This window comes from Sapajus apella, unplaced genomic scaffold, assembly GCF_009761245.1.
Source record: "Sapajus apella isolate SASKATOON/1434 unplaced genomic scaffold, GSC_monkey_1.0 scaffold82, whole genome shotgun sequence".
NCBI classification, from domain to species: domain Eukaryota; kingdom Metazoa; phylum Chordata; class Mammalia; order Primates; family Cebidae; genus Sapajus; species Sapajus apella.
Genome location: NW_022437022.1, coordinates 2,828,574 through 2,834,484, shown reverse-complemented (window position 1 = coordinate 2,834,484; position 5,911 = coordinate 2,828,574). Strand labels below are relative to the sequence as shown.

At 34.8% G+C, this 5,911-nt stretch overlaps 1 pseudogene; it reads left to right on the top strand.

The window, feature by feature from the left end:
- Window positions 1-1,194: 1,194 nt before the first annotated feature.
- LOC116533484 lies at window positions 1,195-1,671 on the top strand (annotated as a pseudogene).
- Window positions 1,672-5,911: the final 4,240 nt, after the last annotated feature.

The window sequence follows — 5,911 nt, the reverse complement described above, 5'->3', positions numbered from 1 at the left end:
TAATGCCAGGCAAGGAAAAGGCTTCTAGAGTCTGATAATCTCTAAGGCTACCAAGAACCTTGTACTTCGATTCATTTCTGAGAAACTAAAGGGTTAATGCCAGGCAAGGAAGAGACTTCTAGAGTCTGATAATCTCTAAGGCTACCAGGAACCTTGTACATCAATTCATTTCTGACTGCAGAGAGGGTTTACAGACACCTTCTTCTCCTTCTACGTTTCTACCTCAACCCATTGAGGAAGGACTTCCTGCCAACCTTCTTGTAGATGATTCTCCAACGATGCCCAGACTTTTTGCCTTTTTGCTCCACACCTTGTGTGTTCTTCCTGGAGCACCTGAATCTATTCTGATTGTGGAACATTGGCCATACTGCATCCCTAGTCACTTCTGGTTCCAGTTAACCTCACAGAGAACAGCCCAGAGAGTATCCCTCATCCACATTCTTCTTTCCCATCTCCCTAGACCATTGCAAACTTATGGTCGAACATTCAGATTGCTCCATTCTTTCACAGAACCACGCTTCTACCTCCACAGGATATTTACATGTTCTGGTCCCAGTTTTTGGAACATTCCAGCTTCCCAGTTTAGCTTAAACCCTCCTAATGTTTCCTCACCATTCAAAGCCCAACTCTGGCTCTCTCCTTCCAAGCCTAGGTCATTTTTGTTTCCTTCACTGTGTTCTTCCTAAATTGTAGATTTTCCTTATTTTTTTTGATGGAGAACCTGACAAAGTAGAAAAGTGATGTATTGAACTCCCTTTTACAGCTGCTAGCGAGAGCAGTCGTCAACTCGTTGCTTTTAATCTGTCTGTGTCCCTACTTCACTTTGTGTGAATGTTGTAAAGCATATTACATCAATTCCTGTCCGTTCTTCTCCAGAACTTCATTGTACACTCTGCATTTCTAAGAAACATCTATAATCTCTATTGTGACATCACGTCCTAACAAAATTAACAAAATATGAAATGCCTAGCCCCTATTTAGTATCCTCTGACTGCTTTGAATGTATTTTTGTAGCTGCTTTGCTCAAATCAGGATCCAAACTGTTACATGTAGTTGTTAAAATCATTTAAATTACTTTTATTTTATGTTTCAAATTTATATATATATATATATGAACCAAATCGTTTTTCTGATAGACTTGATCAATTTCTTCCTTAAAAACCTATTTCAGCATCCTTCTTTCCAGCATTCAAGATGTCAAAGTGAGGACATGGTCGGTCCTCTGGTGCGAAATTCCAGATTTCCTTGGGTCTTCTGGTAGGAGCTGTGATCAACTGTGCTGACAACACAGGAGCCGAAAACCTGTATATCATCTCTGTGAAGGGGATCAAGGGGCGGCTGAACAGACTGCCTGCTGCTGGTGTCGGTGACATGGTGATGGTCACAGTCAAGAAAGGCAAACCAGAGCTTAGAAAAAAGGCACAACCAGCAGTGGTCATTCGACAATGCAAGTCATATCGGAGAAAAGATGGCATGTTTATTTTGAAGATAATGCAGAAGTCAAGGTGCGATCAAAGGTTCTGCCATTACTGTACCAGTAGCAAAATAGTGTGCAGACCTGTAGCCCTGGATTGCATCCAATGCTGGCAACATTGCATGATTCTCCAGTATATCTGTAAAAAATAAAAAACTTTAAAACCATTAAAAACAAACAAACAAACAAACAAAAAACCTATTTCATATGTTTAGGCAAAAATGATTCTGAAGCAATTCCCATTGCATCTCATCATCCAGCTCATTATATTTGGCTGATCTACTTTTTGAGATTATTGAGTTCAGGTGATGTCAGTTTGATCTATTATTTAAAAAGTTTTTCATCAAACTTTTGCTGATATAGTTTTCATATCCAGTGAAATTGCTGCCTAGAACCAGATTGTCATTGGAGGTGGCAAAAATGATTTCCTACTGGTATCAATCCTTCTATGTTTATTTGCTATAATTTTTCTGAAAGAAAAACTTGTTCTTAGATAAAATTCAATTCTCCTAAAAATAGCTTGTATCAGAAATATAAAATAGTTAAGTTTTTCTCTTTATCAGTTTTTCTGAATAATGACTTGTTACTCTAACAACCTGCAATGGTGACCATTTTTAATGGTCACATTGTCTTAACTTCAGTCACTTGTAGTCAGAATTTCTATTTTTATTCCCTTTGTTCTTTGACTTTATTCCATTGACCATTCATTATTTCCTTGCTTGAAAAGCTATGATGTTCAGGATCGTCTTTTATTTGCCTTAGACAAGAAATTAGATATTCCTTCAAATACCTGTCATCCCTTCTAATGGAAAATGTTATTTAGAGACCATGATCTAAGTGCTAGAAGTCTTTGTTGGGTTGCCACTTCTTCTCTTTTTAGTACATGTTTTAATAGCAAAAACTTCAAAAACTTCATGAGCTCATACTAGTTCTTCTAATTCATTCTTAAGATGATTGCTTCTTTGATTTTGTATTTTTATCTGTTTTCTATTGTCTGGCAAATCTTTATTTCTACCAGCATTAGCAAATTATGTATTTGGTTTCTCATACAATAGCCATTTCAAGATCACAATACTACTATTCCTATAAAAATAAAGACTACTGAATGCAATTTCAGATTTGCATACCTTCTGTCTCTTTATCCTTAACTACCTTAGTGTGTATTTTATAAGAAAAAAAAACATTTTTATATGACTGTAATTCGATTATCAAGTTTTAAAACCAATTCTGTATCTAGTTTTAAGATCACATTAAAATTTCAATATTATTATTTTAGAGCTGTTGCTCTCATTGGATACATAAAAAAGCACTTGATAAAATTTAATACCTACCCTTGATAAAACCTCTCAACAAATTTGGAACAGAAGGAAACTTCTTCCACTTAAAAAAATGGTGTATTTGAAAATTCTATAGTTAATATTATACTTTTTGGTGACTCATGAAATAATATCTCCCAAAAATTTTCTGGCAAAATGTATCAAATGACAAGGCTATTTACTTCAGCATTTTTGTTGTTAACAGCAAACACTGAGAACAAATTTAAAAATTATTTATAAAGAAAAGATTGTGGAATAACCAATGGCAAACACAGTGGTACACTCCCTAGGCACAAAAAATAATGAGAAAGAATGCTATGGAAGATCAAATATCTGGCTACTTCTGGTAATCCTACAGTCTTTTCAAATATTTATTACAAATTTTTGTCCAAGTCTTATAATTGTCATCTGCCTGAGTATAAGTCCAATTGAATGATGGAAGGTGAAATTTCTGGTTATTACCAGTATATCTTTGGGATAGGCTCCTCAGATGGCTATTTCAAAAAGTACGTATGTTTAATTTTGCTATATTTGTTTGTATTTATTATCCTTATTTGTTTGATAAAGACCTCATTTATTTTTCTGAACACCGTATTTCCAGTACCTGGCACAAAGCTGTCACTGAGTTAATATTTGTCATAAAATTGTCATTAAGCCTGGCGCGGCAGCTCAGGGCTGTAATCCCAGCACTTTGGGAGGCTGAGGGGGGCAGATCACAAGGTCAGGAGTTTGAGACCAGCCTGACCATCATGGTGAAACCCCATCTCTGCTAATTCAAAAATTAGCTGGGCGTGGTGGTGTATGCCTGTAATTTCAGCTACTGGGGAGACTGAGGCAGGAGAATCACTTGAACCCAAGAGGCGAAGGTTGCGGTGAGCCAAGATCGTACCACTGCACTCCAGCCTGGGTGACAGAGTGAGACTCCATCTAAAAAAAAAAAACATTGTCATTAAAAGAAATTTTTGTTATGTTAGAATATCATATATCTAAGGCATCACAGATAATTTTGAGATTATCGATAAAGAAGTCACCGTTTCATGACTTATATTTCAGTCTGTGGTCCATTTTGATTTACATTTTATAAATGCTGTGCAGTAAAGAAGATGATTTTTTTGTTGCACATATCATCCATTGGTTACAGCATCTCTTGTTGAAAGATCTTTTTCTCATTAACTGCTCGGCACTTTTGCATTTATTGAAGAAAACATAGGAGAACATTTTAATGGCCATGGGTGAGACACATTTTTTTTTAAGTAGACATAAAAAATCACAAACTATCAGATAAAAAACTGACCAACTAACTTTATCAAAATTTCATTCTTAAAAAGATATCACAGAAAAGAAAATGTGACCCACAGACAAAAATAAAACATTTGCAAAGCATTTATATCTAATAGATTTGTATCTAGAATTTGTAAAGAAGTTTTATAACTCAATGATAAGGAGACAATCTGTGATAAGAATAATTCTAAGATAGTCCCATAGATTGCCCATTCTATGGTGCATAGGTCCTATATAATGGCCCCCTGAGAATTTATGGATATAATGGATTTCGCTCTCATTATTAGGTTGCCAATCTGTTGACTTCGAGTTTGTCCAACGGCACATTATCCTGGGCGAACAAATATGCAGGAGCAGAAGACTTCTGCTGGCCTGGAAGAAAGCAACCAGCCATGTTGTGAATGACTTGTGGAGTTAATAGTAATGTATCCATGATTGTTTGTTAGTTTTGAAAAGTAATGTAAGTTGATAACATTAGGGAAAAGTGGGAGATAGGTGTATGGGAATTCTCTGCATTATATTTGCCACTTTTCTAAAGATATAAAATTGTTCCAAATATAAAATGTTTATGTAAAATAGTTAAAAAATACATAAAATGTATAAGATTTATTCATTCAAAACTCTTACAGCAATAGCGCTAAACAAGCGGAGAGAAGGGATATGAGGTAGCCCAGAAAGGAGAGTACGATTCAAGCTAAACAAATAAAATATGAAAATGTAAGCCAATTTATCACGTAATAACCTGATAAACTTTCTCTCTATTGCAAAACTTAACAATTTCAAATATTATTCAACATGACACTGAAGAAATTTTCTGTAGTGTTGACTTTTAAATGTGGTCATACTTCTATGAGTTCTGATTCCAGGAGCCATTAGCCTGATATTTGGAGGCATATTTGTATTTGCCATTCTGTTTTAAATAGAAATCACTTTTTTGGGGAAAAATCCATAAAATTAGCCAACAAAGAAAAAAATCGACAAAAATTTAAATGTACACTTTATAAAATAACATATTGGCATGTGAGCACATGGAAATGTTTAGAATATCACTGGTGTTTAGATAAATTCAAATTAAAATAATGTGATATTATTTTATATCCATTAGAATAACTGAGACTAAAAGACTGACCACCAAGGGCTGGCAAAGAAATAGAGCAATTAGTACTGTCATGTATTACTGGGGTGAGAATACAAACAATACAGCTACTTCGGAAAAGTTTGGCAGTTTCTTAAAAAGTTGACTATACACGTGTTACACAGCCCAGAAGTTCAACTCCCTTTTTTTTTACCCAAGACAACTGAAAACATAATCTAAACAAAGGCTTGTAGAAGAACATTAATAGTATCCTTATTTAGAATAACCAAAAACTAGAAACAACCCAAATGTCCATAAGCAGATGAATGGAAAAGTAATTTTTGGTACATCTACACAATGGAATAAATACTCGGCATTAAAAAAGAATGTACCATTAATATATGCAAGTACATCAATAAGGGCCAAATAATTCAAGACAGCAACAGAATGAGTGGCAGAATCCAGATCTTGCCCCCAAAACATATACTCTATTATTTCATTTATGTAAATGTCTAGAAACTGCCTGTTAGTCTGGTGACAGAAAGCAGATCTGTGGTTACTTGAGTATTAGGCAGGGAGAGGTAGTTAGGAAAGATTATGAAGGGATTGGAGACAACTGGGATTCATGGAAATATTTATTATCTTAATTTGACAGTTTTGCAAGTGTTTACATATGTAAAGACTCATCACAATGTCCACTTAAATATATGCCATTCATGGTCTACCAATTCTACTTGAATAAAGATGCATTAAGAAAAAAGTTAA